At 44.6% G+C, this 16306-nt stretch overlaps 1 protein-coding gene across 7 annotated transcripts in view; it reads left to right on the top strand.

Annotated features, from left to right (window-relative positions):
• The window catches only part of sh3d19 (SH3 domain containing 19), a 202115-nt gene that overhangs the window by 117031 nt on the left and 68778 nt on the right, over positions 1-16306 (top strand). The gene's annotated exons all lie outside the window — the stretch shown is intronic.

Genomic DNA, 16306 nt, shown 5'->3' with positions numbered 1-16306 from the left:
CCATTCACACTTAATGCAGATCAGTTTGCTCTAAATCACAAGTGTTCAGGAACTCCCACATTCTGCAGTCAGAACACATCATCTGTCCTGCCATCTTTATTATGTTTATTAAGTTATTAATCTTAATTAATAAACCCTACTACTCCCAATAAGTTTTGCTACTGTTACTGCAAAACCTTACTACTAATGAAACCTTACAGTTACCAATAATTTGTACTAGTTCTTAAAAGATAAACAGGCAAAATGAGCAAAATACTTAACAATCAATCACTTACCTGGTTCCCTGTGACATCACACTTAATTTTCTCTGAATGCAGACAGTCCATCCTGAATCCCACCACCTGAAACCCTCCCCCAGCACCCCGCACCTTTAAGCCTCCAGGTCCACTCCATGTTGTTTCACTTCTCCTGTGTGGTCCACTCCATTTGCTTGGTTCCATCATCAGTAATCATGTCAAGGATGATTCGTCCATGCTGGTAACTGAGATATCAGTGTTGGTCCTGGGTTTGCAGATGAGTTACGAGCCCTGTCTAAGGCATACAGGCTCTCCACAGTGTGGACATCAGTTGTTGGCCAGTAGAGGTGGTCGTAGATGGCTGGCTCAAGTAGCTGCTCTCTCTTTCCGTCTCCCTCGCGTTCTATCCCAGTGGCTGCTTTTGTTGATTGGAAAGTTCTGACACCATTTTTAAAGGTGAATCACCATTGGTCATGATTGAGCATCCACCTCCAATGTGTTGATAGTGGAGTAGACCTTTCATGGAGGCTTCAAGACTGTCTTTGAAATGTTCAGATTGGCCCTTGTGAATGAGCTCCCTGCAGTAGCTCTAAGTAGAGTGCCTGTTTAGTCTCGAGTCAGGTGGTCTGATGACATGCTCCATCTTTCTCAGCTGATATGAGATTATCCAGGCTCCTATCCTTGGCACGCCTTGGTGTTGGAGGATGTCTATGTTTGTTCTTTTCTCCTCCCATTTGATTTCTAAGATCCTTCTACGACAGCATTGATCACCTTGTTCTAGGGCCTTGATATGACATCTCTTAAGTTGTCCAATCTTCAGCACCATACGTGTGTGGGAAGAACCACTTTGAGTGGTTTAGTGTGGGTCTGATACCACAGTTCTCAAAAATCCAGTATGTAATTTATCACAGGCTGAGCTAGTACATTGGATTCGGTGGTATATCTTTTCTTGAATGTCAGCTTTCCGGAGTAGCCTTGGTTCCATTCCTACATATCTGGATGCAGCCAGCAATTATTTATCCTTCCTTTTCTATTCATCTTTAAAATTTGTTTAGAGGATGTGGTTGCCACTGGCAGGACCAGGCAGTGGTGAGCTGTCTTCTTGAACTGCTACTGTCCATCTGGTGCAGGTACACCCATAGTCTGTTAGAGAAAGGTTTCCAGGGTTTTCACCCAGCAACAGTGAAAGAACAACGATTATAGTTCAGGATAGTACGTGGCTTTGAGAGGAACATGCAGGTGGTGATGTTCCCATGTGTCTGCTGAATGATCATTCCAGGTGGTAGAGGTCATAGTTTTGGAAGGTGCTCTTGAAGGAGGTTTGATGAGTTGTTGCAGTGCAATTTGTAAATGGGTACACACTGCAGCCACAATGCATCGACGTTGGAGGGAGTAAATGTTTAAGGTGGTGGATTGGGTTCTGATCACATGCTGCTTTGTTTTGGGTGATGTTGAGCTTCTTGCGTGTTGTTTGAGTTGTGCTTATCTAGGCAATTGGAAAGTATTCCATCACACTCCTGACTTATGCCTTGTTGATGGAGAACAAGCTTTGGGGAATCAGGAGGTGAGTTAATCTCTGATCTGCTGCTGTAGTTATCATGGGTGAGATTTTCTGTGCTTGTTGGCATAAGCGTGTTTGGTGAGCAGACAAAATGGCGGGAAGGCCAAAAATCAGTTTCACAATGTTGTGAAACCAGTTTGCAATTGTCTGCTCTGCCCACCAATGATGGGCCATGTTTCTCGCCCATCAGACATCGGGAACCTCATTGTAATGCAGCATATCATTATAAAGCCAGAATCGTCCCCCGCCCTCTGCTGGATTGTCTGCCCACTTTGGCGTGATTGCACACTGACGTGTTTTGCAACAGCCTATAAAAGGCATGCACTTTGAGGGGAACTCTGAGATTAATGCACGGTAACATTGTGGAGCACTCGTCCGGGTCGCCAGTTGGATTTCAAAGTTGGGGTGTGTTGAGGGTGGGGGGGGAAAAGGGCAGCCCTGCGGTTGAAGGTAGCAAGTGGTGGAGGGGGGGCCGCCACACATTAGGGACACCTTGTATAAAGTGACCATTCCTCTGCAGCTGAGAAAGTTCAGGCGCAGCCACATTGATATGACAGTAGTCGGGCCTCTAGCTTCTCTGCCCACTCAAGCAATGCAGGTGCATGAAAATGCCACCAAGTGCTCCAGAGCTTTTCACCCCTCAGGCACAGACTGCAAACTAATGAGTGTTTTAGTAGACTGCAGAACAGTTAGATGACAGGGCACGTTGTACAATCTTCTTGCTAAAGCTGGCCATGGAACAGCCCCATGCAGTGTCATCATCCCAGTTTGGACCAGTCTCCCCCATGGTTCAAGTTAACAGTGCAGCCTTGCAGCGCCCGTTAGGAGAATGCCTGCGCTTGAGCTGAGCACAGCCTGCAATCCAAAGGGCAAAGCTGCCGTCAATGGTCAAGTACAGCAGGCCAGAGATGGGTGAGGTTTTGGGCAGCCATGCAGCGCAGTAATCTTTGGCCATCCAAGTGGTAGTCAACACTCTCTGGGATGCGTTAAGGGGTCTTCAGACTTAACTGAGACAGGCTCTTCGTACACCCATGCTACCCACGCGTCTTTCTTTCATCCTGCAGCAGGAGTACATCAGGATCATGGAGCCTGGTGAACTAGCCGTATGCCTCAAAGCTTAGAGAGCGAAGATGATGGAGAAGAGAGTGACTCAGGCACCTGGCTGTGCATTGGGAGGAGCAGCACACCCGGAAGAAGGGGCGGCTGGGACCTCCGCACAAGCTGCTAAAGAGCTACAGCGAACTGTTGCTGGTCAGCGCCTAGTTAGACCCAGGGTCTGTAGATTGCCTTTCATTCCTGCAGATGACCGAGAGCCAGTGTTGCTCAAAACTGCATGTCCAGGGAATTGGTTGGTCACATTTTCCAGCTACTGCAGGATTTGGCGCCACTGGGACATGGAGGTCATCCACTGCCAATGACCATGAAAGTGACAGTGGCGCTCAATTTCTATGCCAGTGGCTCCTTTCAAGGCTCAATAGATGATTTCTGTGGGATACCACAAAACTTCACCCATAAGTGCATTACTGAGGTCACAGATGCCATCTTTAGGACGCAAAACTTTGTGCATTTCGCCCGGGATCAGGAGGGCCAGGATGCAAGAATGATTGGATTTGCCCAGGTCTTGAGTTTCCCACAGGTGCAGGATGCCATCGACTGCATTCGCATGGCGCTCAGATCTCTGTCACAACACCTGGTCAAGTTTGTCAGCCGTAAGGGATTGTATTCACTGAATGTGCAACTGGTGTGCAACCACCACAAAAGCATCCTACAGGTCTGCACGTGGTTTCCAGGGAGTGTGCACAACTCCTACATTCTAAGTAGGTCACAGATCCCTGAAATCTTCCAGAGTCCACAGAAGCTGCAGGCCTGGCTTCTCGGGGGAAAGGGCTACCTGCAGAGGACATGGCTGATGATACCCATGTGGCGGCCTTAGACTGCAGCAGAGCAAAGATATAATGAGGTTCGTGCTGCAACTCGCAACTTGGTGGAGCAGACCATTGGGATGCTGAAAATGAGGTTTCAGTGCCTGGACCAGTTTGGTGGAGCTCTGCAATACAGTCTACAGAGGGTGTCATGCATCATCATCACCTGTTGCGCCCTTTACAACCTGGCGCTGCAATGGGGAGGAGCTGGTGGAGGAGGAGATAAAGAAGCTGGATGTCTCCTCCAATAGGGAGGACACTAACATTACAGGGTGAGGAGGCCCTTGAAGGTGACGACAATGTGGATGAGGCTCTCGCACTGGCCAAACAAGGCAGGTGTGCCCAGGAGGCCCTCATAGTTGCTAGATTCATGGGGGATGATGATGACATGCAGTGAGGAGACACCATAGATCCTCACATTGCATCTGTGAACATTTGGCTCCTGCCTGGCTGATGGTAGTGCACGCACTCTGTGATAAAGCTCCTGTCATGGAGACGCAGTGGAGGCCTGAAGAGTCGCTTGATTGCAGGAGGATGATGACAACACACAGTGAGGACACTCCATAGATCTTCACATCACCTCTGAGAACGTCTGACTCCTGTCTGGACAAGGGCAGTTCGCTTGCGCTCTTTGATCAGTGTGATATCATAGAAATGCAGCAATGAAACTTGAACGCATCTGATCCTTTGTCCGCTTGCAGCACCTGACCCCTTCAGGAGCACTGTATCACTGGTCACAGATGCTGATGAGGTGTGGGCCAACCCCACTTTAAAAGGTGCTGAGAGCACACAGAGCGAATGATGAAACTCATGTGATTACTGTCCACAACGTTCGGGCAGCAATGACAAGCACCTTCGAGGTGCAGGCATCAGTAATGTCCCCAAGGAGCGTGAGGCCAGACCATGACTTTGGTCTGAAGGCTGCACAGAACACAGCGAAGAGGTCCTGGACTGAGACACCTGCTTTTCTCTTGTGCAGAAAGGTTTCACGTCTGAATGACACGAACACTGCTCATCAGAACAAGGAGCCATAGGTAGGGAGACATTCTTGGGAGTTTATTGACAATAGTGAACATTATGTACAAGCGATTAACACCCAAGTCTGGGCTGTGCAACTACATATCTTTCCTGGCTTGGCCTAAATAGCCAAGTGGTTATGGTACTGGGTTTGTAACCCCAAGATCAAGAGTTCAAATCTCACAATGGCAAACTATGAAACAATGTAACTTCATCTGAAACAGATGGAAACGGGTTTGTACTCGAAAGAGTTACATCTTCTAATCTGCTTGGCCTAAATAGCCAAGTGGTTATGGTACTGGGTTTGTAACCCCAAGATCAATAGTTCAAATCTCACAATGGCAAACTATGAAACAATGTAACTTCATCTGAAACAGATGGAAACGGGTTTGTACTCGAAAGAGTTACATATCTTTCCTGGTGAGGTGGTGGCATAGTGGTATCATTACTGGGCTAGTATGCTGGGGACCCAGGTTCAAATCCCACCACAGCAGGTAGTAAAGTTTGAATTCTGATGATGACTATGAAATCTTTGCTGATTGTCATAAAAACCCATCTGATGCTTGGCCTAAATAGCCAAGTGGTTATGGTACTGGGCTTGTAACTCCAAGATCAAGAGTTCAAATCTCACAATGGCAAACTATGAAACAATGTAACTTCATCTGAAAAGGAACAGATGGAAACGTGTTTGTACTCGAAAGAGTTACATATCTTTCCTAGGGCACCGCGGGGACTGTGGTGCTTTATTGACCCCTTTTTATCACATTTTGGTTTAAAGTTTGTAAGGTTCCTTTAAACTTTGTTCTTGGTTTTACAGCTGACCTGAATTAGGGGCTGTGCCTGATTTATCCCAATTTTGTTAATTTAGTTTAATTGTTTTGACTCAGAAAGAGTTACATATCTTTCCTAACCTTGCCACTATGTCTTGGTGCTCCCCAGCCATCAAAGGTGGAGGCAGCCTGCTGATTGCTATGCCTGTCTGTGATGACCTTGATAGGCGTCCTCTGTAGGGCTGAGGCCTGGAAGACCAGAGCCTGCTTTTTGGGTCCTGCTGTGTAGCAATGGCACCCTCCTTGGCCGGTGGAGCTGGAGCTGCTGAGGTCAAAGGAAGAGGGGATTTGGATGGGTCGGTTACTTCCAGAGTCACCTGGATGGATGGCCCCGGGGGGAGGGAGATCCAACTGCTGATCCTCCTCCCTGTGGGTGCCCAAGGTCCCCTGGCTGACTCCTTGAGAAGGGGTAGCTAGAGTGAGATCAAGCTGCTCCACACCCTTCTCACGTACACACTGTTGAGGCCAACCGTAGTGCAGGAGCAATGTCCCGGATCAAGGTCTCCATGGTGGCTGCCATCCTACCAGTGTTGACCTCGGTGCGTTGACATGCCAGCGTTATCACTTCAGCATGAAGGAGGACGGACTCCTCCATCATGTCTTACAACTTGCAATCTGAGGAGTGCAGCAGACACCCCTTCCTGATATTCCCGAGCTTGCCTTTGTAGCCCTAGCAGCTGTGACATGACCAAGTCCAGAGGCTCATCATCTGACTCAGACTCAGCAAATTTCTGGCCTCCAGCAGTCCTCCGAGTGACCCCTTCAGGAGACAGAGACTGGGAAGTCCCTGCCACAGCCTGCTGTGGATCAGACAGCACAATGTGCTCACCAGATTGTGATCCCGAGACTATTCTAAAGCTTGGTTACATCGAGGTGTGTGTCTCTGCACTGGTGGAGGGTTTGGGTGAGCACTGTGAAGGAACTTCAAGGAGGGTGCTTCCAGATACCTCAGAGGTTTCTTCGGGGCTTGATTGGAGGCCCTGGGTCATGGACTCAGCTGTTTGGCAAATGTGCCTGCGAAAGCAAGGAGAGATAATTAGTGCACAGCGGTGGCCAGTGAAACAGGACACCTCAGTCACGGCATGGTTGTCTAATGGATGTCGCATTGCTGGATCCTCACCGCCAGCACAGGACCGGTCCAGATCATGGCCTTCCAGCTGGATGACTCTCTTTTCAAATCTGTGAGGACCATGATTTCAAGCATTCATCCAGCGGTCTGTGATCTCTCATGTGCCAGCTTGTCCTTCATGGATAGAGATGGAGAGAGTGTAAGCAGGATGCCTGCCAGGCCAGATGATAATTATGCCTGGCATGTGTGGGTGGAGAGTGGACCCATGGATGGAATGAGGACAATGAAGCTGTGTGTGAGAGAGTGAATGGTGATGTCCCTTGAACCAGCAGTGAGTGAGGGTCCTGTGGATGTGTGATGAGTTTGAGAGTGAGTTGAGAGTGATGAGATGAGTGACCTACCCTGGCAGATCGGAGGAGATTATTCATCTTCTTATGGCACTGGGTGGCTGTCCTCTTTTGAAGGGCGTTGACATTGACCACCACTATCACCACCTCCCAAGCCTGGTTGGCACACTGCTGCCCACCCTGTGGCCAAAGCTTGGGGTAGAGGACATCACGGCGAGCCTCCACAGCATCCAAAAGGTACTCAAGGAACATGTCATTGAACCTGGGGGTTGCAGTCTTTTTGCCTTTCAGGGCCATGTCGTCTTTGCAGCAATTGTGGGCTGGGAGCACTGAGAGGTGTGTGAGCGGCTGCACTTTAAATATAGCACCCGGCATGAGGAAGCAGCGAGGTGATGGTATGGCAGGCGAATGAGAGCCCACCCGTCATAGAAATGGTGTATGTCCCAGGAATGCATAATTAATGTGGCATGTTTGGGACAACACAGCATGAAAAGCTGCCATTCTGGCCAGCATCACTCACCCGCTACTTAGTGCAAATCTGGGATGATTCTGCCTATTATTTATGTGGCTGGCCCAGTTAAGTTTCTGGTCAGGTTGTTGCTGGTGGGTAAATCAGTTATGGTAATGGCATTGAATGTCAAGGGGAGATGGTTAGATTCTCTCTTGTTGAAGGTAGTTATTGTCAAGCAATTGTGTGACAAAAATGTTACTTGCCACTTTATTATCCCAGCCCTGAATGTTTTCCAGGTCTTGTTGCAAGTGAGCATGACGGTTTGGTATCCAAGGAGTTGCAAATAGTACTGAGCCCTATGCAATTATCTTTTAGCATTTTGCTGATGATCAAGCGTTGACTGGCGGTACATAATTGGCTGGATTGGATTTGTCCTTTTTGTGGATGAAACATACCTGGAAAATCTTACATTGTCAGGTAGAGCCAGAGATACAATTGTACTGGAACAGCTTGGCTAGGGCTAGTTCTGGAGCACAAGCATTAAGTATTACTGCTGGGAATTTTTCAGGGCCCGTAACCTTTATCATATCCAGTGCCTTCAACCATTTCTTGATATCACGTGGAGTGAATCAAATTGGCTGAAGACTGGCATCTGTGATGTTGGTGACCTTGGGAAGCGGCCGAGATTTATCATCCACTCGACACTTCTAGATGAAGACGGTTAAAAAGGTTTCGTGTAAGGTCACCTTCAGGGTAACCCAACACTCCATCCTTAACTTCAAAGACAATATGTAAATGAAGAAATCAATAAGAATGAGATCAGTTTCTATGTACATGCTAGCAACAATTAGCTCAAATGCTGCACCAACATCCTTGATTCCACAACAATTCATGTTTTACTAGATTCATAGTCCAATATCAATTCATACATGATCAGCACTTTGTCCAGTTGAGTATTTATTTGTCCTTCACCGTCGAAGCAGATAATCAAGGAATTCAGTAGAGAAGGTGTGATGATATTTTGAAGACTGATGCGAGCCCTTTTAGCGAGGAATGAGCATCCGCAGAATGGCTACCAGCTACACCAGGTTGGGATCTGGATCTTTCAGGAGAGACTTCCTCAGATAGTGTTTACATCCAGTGTCAAAAAAATCTCACAGGCCTGATAGTATGAGGTGGCTTCATGGATAGCTTTTCTCTTTGTTGTGCGAGTTATTCACATTTATGGACTCCTATTTTTCACTCGACCATTTTTCAGCCATTTTTATTTCTCTTTTGTCCACAAGAGTTTGTGCCAGTTGTCAATGTGCCATAGAAGATCTTCACTGAATTTGTTCATCAGACATTTGCAACACACGATCTTATAATCGTAGCTGGATCTTCATTATCAGAACAACAATGCTTGGCATGTTAGCTTTAAGAACTTTGGATTCATAAATCTTGTCTTGCCATCTGATCTTCATTAATCATCTCGGGCATCTTAGGTGAAAGTGATTCAGTGATTTCTTAACTGTAATCTGCATATGTTGTCCAAATTTCAGACATAAAGCAGGGCTGTCAGAATGAATGCCCTAAATACTTTGAGCTTGATCTGCAGACTGGTGCCTGTATTGTTCCAGAGGCACTCATGGAGTTTATCAAAAGCTTAGCCAATTTTGGTAAATCTGCAGGACGTGTCTGTATCAAATGGACTTTGCTAGATAGGATACTGCCCAGGTAAGTGAATCTGTCCATAATCTCAAACATATAATCACAGATAGTAGTGTTTTCCTTGCCTGGGGCTGGCTGGAAGAGTACCACTGTCTTTTTAAGACTGATAGCCATGCCAAATCGCAGACAAGCATTGTACAGTGGTTAATGATTGTTTGCATATTATTTTGGGAATGAGGCAAGAGTTCAGTCAAAGGCAAATAGACATCCCCAGACAAGTTCATCCAACGCCTTTGTTTTAGCCTGTCCTCTTCTGAGGCTAAAGAGCTGCCCATCTGTGCTGAATCTAATCTTGACTCCGATTTTGAGATGATTGAAAGCTACAGGAAGCATGGCAGCAAATGAAATGCTGAAGAATTATTGTGCAAGAGCACATTCTTGCTTAACATCAATTATAATGATGATCTTCCTTCAATCTAAGCCATTATGGAGTTGTTGGATAATCGCAAATGAATTGTTTGTAGAGACCTTTTCTACTGACAGTGTTGAAAGCCTTTGTTAGGTCAATGAAGACATAGTGAGGGTTTTCATTTTGCTCTCTGGAGATTTCTTGGAGCTGTCTGGATGATTAATTCATTCAGTATTGGGAAGATAAAAGATACAAGATGTGGTCATTCTACTCTATATCTTTGGTCCAAGCTTGACCTTGTTGTCTGGGTGCTCCTTTGGCTGAATCAGGTTACTTAAACTTGATGTTCTACTTGACTCCAAGCAAAATTTGAAATGCACATTGTATCCATGATAAAGACTGCTCACTTCCAACTCCACACAAATGCCCCTCCTTTGCTCTTTCTCAGCAACCACCTCTTCCCCCCACCCACCCCCCTACTGCCACTGAAGCTCTTGTTCACATTTCTATCACCTTCAGGTTTGACATCTGCACTTTTCACAGGCTTCCCAAGCTTCACATTAGAAAAACTGTGTACAAATTCTCTGCCCATCATCCTGTCTCTCACTAAATTCTTTTACTTGATCAGACCGTCATTGGTTTCCTATACCCTGGTACAATGAATTCCAAATTCTTATCCTTGTTTAGGAATATTTCCATGGCCACATCTGCCTAGGACTGCAACTTCCGACAGCCCTCTTATTTTTCAACTCTGGCTTCCTGTACATTGCCCCTCCTTCCACCTGGGGGTTGGAAGAAGATGACAACTTAATTTCCACCCCATCCCACCATCACCACCACCCTTGTACATTACATTTGTTGAAGGGACATTTGTGCAGTGTGGATTTTATTTAGCTGTATACTGTTCAGACTATTGACAGACTGAGAATAATTTGTATGCAGTCAGACAAGACCGTAATGCAAACATGCAAATAATGATGGAAAAAAATGAATGGCCCAGCAGGAAGAGACTTGGAAACACTGCTCTAGTTGCTGGGAAACAGCTGTGGATAACATCAATGTAAAATTCAGCTTACAAAATGAATTTATTATTTTCCTGACCTTGCCTTCCCTCTGTTGCTAAGAGTGTCAACTTTATAGCTACAATTTGTTAACAATCGGACAAGACCATGTAACACAGGTCAGTCTATTTAATGGACAATTCAGTTCAAGCCATTCCTGGATCATACACACAACCACCTATTTTGTTCAATAAATTTGTTTGGTAGTTAAAGCTCAAAAAATGGTAAAAGTCAAAATAATGCAGATGCTTGGAAATTTGAAACAAAATAATAAAATGCTGGAAACACTATTTGTGGACAGAGCAGATGAGTTAAAGTTTTGGATGCCGATACTTCTTCAAAATATTTTGTGGAGTCCATACAGGAAACGTTACCTTCTGTTCTATTCACAGATGCTGACTGACCTGTGTGTTTCCAGTATTTTATGTTTGTTACTTAAAACAAGGTAAAGTCTTTGTGGAATTCTGCTGTTTTTCAAAGATGAGAGGAAGATCCTACAAAGCCACAGAATAGATGTACTATGAAAGGGATTTTTTTTCCACCAGCACAGCACTTTGTAAATTAATGCTGTTTGCTAGTTGAAAATTATAGCTAGCATTACTACACAGGAGCTTTTCTTTTAAAAGTCTCTTTTTTAATGTCACTTCCCTCCCAAATTTGAAGTTTAAATATTAACATTCTTTAACTGAATTGTGATTGTCAGTTTGCTTTCCTGACACATTTCTTGGTGTTTGTGGGTGTGTGGATGATAGCAGGTAGTATTTGTTCAGCAACGCTCAGTCTGACTCCTCGCCTCCCAACTCTTTGGAAGCGGTTGTGTGCAGAACGGAAAACCTGGACCAGAGAGGGAGGGAGGTAACCATCTCTTTCTACTGCAGAAGGTGGCTATGCTAATTATGCTCAAATGCCAATTAATTTTAATGCTACTATATTTGGATTGTTGAATTGATGGAAGTGCGTCAACAATGGGAGGGTGGCATCATGTGATTTGGTTATAGATATGACCTAGCACCTAGTTAATCTTGAAGGAATATAATGATATACTGTGTAAGACATATTAAGAAGGGATTAGGAAGAACTAGCAGTAGTATATTGATAGTTCCAGCTAATTTCTGGAGAAGAGGAGGAGTCTGCTTCACAGTCTTCACAAAACCTGCTTTGAGAACCATTTATTTAAAAAAAAATACGGCTTGGAAAAATCTTATCAAAATTTGGATAGAAATGTTTTAAAATTAGGTCAGAGTCAGTTGGTTAAAGCACAAATGTGAACTTCTTCTTACCAGGTAATATGTTTGGGAATGGTTATGGCCAAGTCAGCTCTGCTAATGCACCATGGTTTTGATAACAGTTAGTAACACTCTCACTCTGATTCAAAAGATCATGGGTTTACATCTCACTCCAGAATTTGAGCACATAATTTAGGTTGACACTGAATGAGTACTGCATTATTAGAAGTATAATCCTTTGAATGAAATATTAAGCTGCAATTCTATGGATGCTAAAGGTCCACTATAATGTTGGGAGATCAGGGAGTCCTCCCAGTGTGCTGCAAAAATGTGCATCAACCAATAATACCAAACAACACTGACAGTCATTTCTGTTTGTGGAACCTTGGTGTATGCAAAATGTTTGCACTGAACTTCAATAGTAATTTTATGTGAAGCGCACTGGGCCATTTCTGAGAGCTGTGTTGAAACATCATACAAATACAAGCTAATTTTTATATAAAGAAGCTCTCTAGTGGAAATGTGAGTGATTGCTTGGCTAGTATCAGTGTAATGTGTAGTTATGGAGGTCTTGTGCCGCAGTAGGCAATATCTGTGCCAGAAACTCCTGGTTTGAGTCCCATTCCAGGACCTGAAGGCCATGGAAGGTGCTTTCATAACGTACCCAAACAGGTTGATTGTCAACCTGCAAGTCCTTTCAACACACCAATGGCAGCTTGCAAGAACGGAAGAAACTCCTGGCCAGCTATGCTTGATGTGGAGTGGTGCCCAAGCTATAGCCTCTGGATTCAGGCTGACATGTTCCATGAAAAACAAGCTACAGAAAACCAACATAAGCATATGCTTTGACTGTCTCATGCATCTCTAGATGCAGGAAGTCTTCTAAGTCGAATGTGTCAGTTCACCTCATTTCATCCCAGCAACACCAGGATTAGCATATTGAAAGTTTTTCCCCAGGGACCCCTTTAAGGAGAATCTTAAAGGAGGACAGGGAACAGGAACGGGTGGATAGGTTTGTTCAGGGCATTTCATCATCTGGGGCAGGGGTCAAAATAATTTTTTTGAGGGATCTTTTTGAGATTTTCTTGAGGACTACTTTTTGGTTTTCAGAGGCTCCTTGAAGGTAAAACAGGTTTAAAGGCTTAAGTTGGAAACCAAATTGTTCTCAAAGCAGGAATTTGCAAACTTGCTGTGAGCCTCCATTAAAGGATATTAAAGAAATGAGAGACATGGTGTTGGGCAGGCAGCCAAGAATTCAACAACAAATGAACAGTTTTCCTTCATCCTCCGCCACCCCCCACCCCCTTTGTTTTCCTCCAGAAAACTGAAGGTCTGGAAGGTCAGGTTCTTCTGGATCTACTGGACTCTCAACATTTTCTACAAGTAAAAACTTTTTCAGCAAAAGAAAACACAATGACAGCCAAAACAAATAGCTTGTATACAGACAGACACCTCCATAGCAGAAAAATTTAAGCTCAGATCTCCTTCTACTTAAACTTTACTCACAATGTAACTTTTTGGACAAATATAAAAAAGTAAAAAGCTATTGGGAAGGATTTAACTTTTTTTTCTTTTTTTGTTTGGCTATTGTTATTCCGACAGTTTGTAAACTTGAAAGCCAAGCCCTGGAGGACGGTTTTAGAAGGAAAAATGAAGACATACTTAAAAGAGTTGTGAAATCATATACATAAATCAGAAAAATAAGCAATGTTGCCCATACCCTCCCTCTCACTGAAGCGTCATCCTCCTCCCTGTCCTCTCTCCTGCCTAAGTGTCTGCGTCTCTCTTGTTCCCCCCCACCCCCCGTGCCCCCTCTCTCAAGCACAGCAGGAGCTGCTTTTACCTGCACTGGATCCGCTGCCACCTTGGCCTCTTTCTCCTCTGGATTCACTGATAGTGATGCCGAGATTCCAATTCTCTTTTTCTTTTATACTGAAATAGGAAGGTTGTTGTAAACTGGGCGGGGGAGGTGCGGACTGTTTATTTATAAATAGTTAGAAAAAAGACTCAGCCCCGTGTAACCTTACCTGCCAGAAACGGCCTCTTCTCTACCTTCCCCCCCTCAATTAAAACATACAACTCTAAAAGGATTTTAACAAAAAAAATTCCAATGGGAAGGAAAAAATGTGTCAACTTTTCATTGACTCCCAGGATCTGATCTGAACAAAATTGTTTCCGGCTCTTTCTCTCACTTCAACTTGTGGAAAAGTTTTTTTATTATAATTCTCCCATGCTTGCAGCACCAGTTCCTCCAATCACGGGCCCCCTTCCTCCCACCCTAGTTGCTCCTCCAATCATAGATTCTGTCTCTGGGGAAGCAGCAAGTGCAGGTGGAGTGGAAGCTGATTGGAGGAGCTGGAGCAGCGAGAATGAGTGAGACAGAATCTGTGATTGGTGGAGCTGGAGTAGCGTGCATGGGTGAGACAGAATCTGATTGGAGGAGGAGCTCCTCACAGATTGTTTGTCCCCCAATGAAACTTCGCATTATTTTCCTGCTCTCAACAAGACAAGTGCGCCTGCAATTGTTCAGCCCCATTTGGACTATGAAAGTGCCATGATGTAAGATAATATGTATGGGGGCAACCTTTCTTGAAATTTTCGACCCCGTCTTTGATTTTTATGCAGGCTACTTGTGAGGTTTCAAGGGCAAATTCGCCCATTTATTTTGAACATTGGTGTGGGGCCTAGATGGCTGAAGGCACAATTACAAATGAAGGGAAAATTGGGGATGAATACACAAGACACCAGGGTCATAGGAATGTAGAGTTCAAAAGCTTCTGAAATGTGTGTCTCAACATTCACCCACCCTACACACACAATTTATTTGGTCTAAATACTCCCACACAGTTCTTCAGTTACTTTCTCTCATTTATTGCTTGCCTGTAATGTTAGCCCAGTCTACAGCTTTTTCTTGCTTGGGTTACTGCCAGTATTTCCCTGATAAGCACTTGAGTTCTTGTATCTAATTACTTATGCACATTATACCTCAGATGGCTAAATTCAGTACATCTATCCTTTCTGTTTCAAGTCATTAGAAGGGAGGCAGCCTAGCGATCTGTAGCCACAGGGCTAGAAAGCGCTGGAACAGTTATTGAGAACAAAACTTAGCCATCAGGAAGAGCTGAAAATGACACATACCACTGTACTGCGTGACCTTTGGGCTTTAAATACAAATTTCCAACCTCTACTCAAACTATGAAAGAAGGTTTTTCACTCTGACTAGCCTGACTTCACTACTGGTGCCTCAGCCTTCTCATTCTTCGTGACCCAGCATTCCTGACTTAGCTGGGAGTGGAGCTTGCTCAGTATGAGTCAGAGAATGAAGGACCTAATATGTTACCAGTGCTCTCCGTGGACGACCTCTAAGTCAGTCATCATGGGTCATTGTAATCATCTACACCTTTGCCAAAAACCTCAAGTTGTTCTGTTGACAAAGTGATCTTGAGCACAAAGTGATGAATTTGGAAATCAAGAGACAAAGATAAGATATCACAAAAAGGACTCTAGGCTGAAGGAAGTTAGAAAATCTGCTACCTATGGTTGCAGAGAAACCACCCAATTTGTCAGAGTAAAATGATCAGCTAGAAAACTTCTTGCATGCATCCACAAGCAGAACATCTAATAGAGTCATAACCCCACATTGCAGCGATTCAGCCATGTGCTATATAAATGCAAATTGTTGTTGCACAACCACATTCCTGCCCAATATTGACCATAACATACCAGACAAATCCAATCTGGACATACTGGGTGTAATTTCAACTTCATTGCCTGGGCATGACTCTTTAGAGAACCTGCCTGATTCTTGTTCCATTCGCATTCATTTCAATGGAATGACAATCAGGTTCTATAAAGGGCTGGCGATACAGCCCACTTTTCAATATTTGAGGGAGCTGCCCCTCATGTTTTGGTTGCACTTCAGTCCCATGTAGATCTTTGGCCAACCGGAGTGGTGGGGCATGGGCAGATCGGAGGACCCCTCCATTGGTCTGCTCCTGGGCTTGGCCAGGGTGGCCTTAAACAGGTCCAGGCAGGGGGTCGTTCAGCCCGACTGCCTCTCTTCTGCAGTTATGTCCTTTCCTGAGTTGCCCTGGAAAGGAAACATGCTGCATCCATCAGTACACTTGAGGCCTTCTGCAACCTGTGGATACCACAGGGGCTGAAGTGCATCATCAACACTCAGAATAATGTTTTAATTTGATAAGTTTCCTTTGTAGTTTTTTGTTTTGTTAACAATAATTTGAAAATTCCCTTTTAAAGGGGTTGGTCATTTGTTTATTTGTCGCCATTAATTCTCAAAAGAGTATAAAAGGCTGGCAATCCATTCATCAAGGTTACTGCCAGGCAGCGAAGTTGAAAATGCCCCCATAATTCCAAGACATGTTCTTGCAGACTAAACAAGTTTTGTTTGGCGGTATCTATTCAAGGAATAAAACCAAATGGCTGCTTGTGTTCCATCTTTGCAATGGTACTAAATTGCGCTTACCTTGGAAGCAGAGAAGGCATTTAATCCCTAAATTTTTTTCT

This window comes from Carcharodon carcharias, chromosome 1, assembly GCF_017639515.1.
Source record: "Carcharodon carcharias isolate sCarCar2 chromosome 1, sCarCar2.pri, whole genome shotgun sequence".
NCBI classification, from domain to species: domain Eukaryota; kingdom Metazoa; phylum Chordata; class Chondrichthyes; order Lamniformes; family Lamnidae; genus Carcharodon; species Carcharodon carcharias.
Note: the sequence above shows the minus strand (reverse complement) of the source record. Positions and strands in the feature narration are given on the sequence as shown.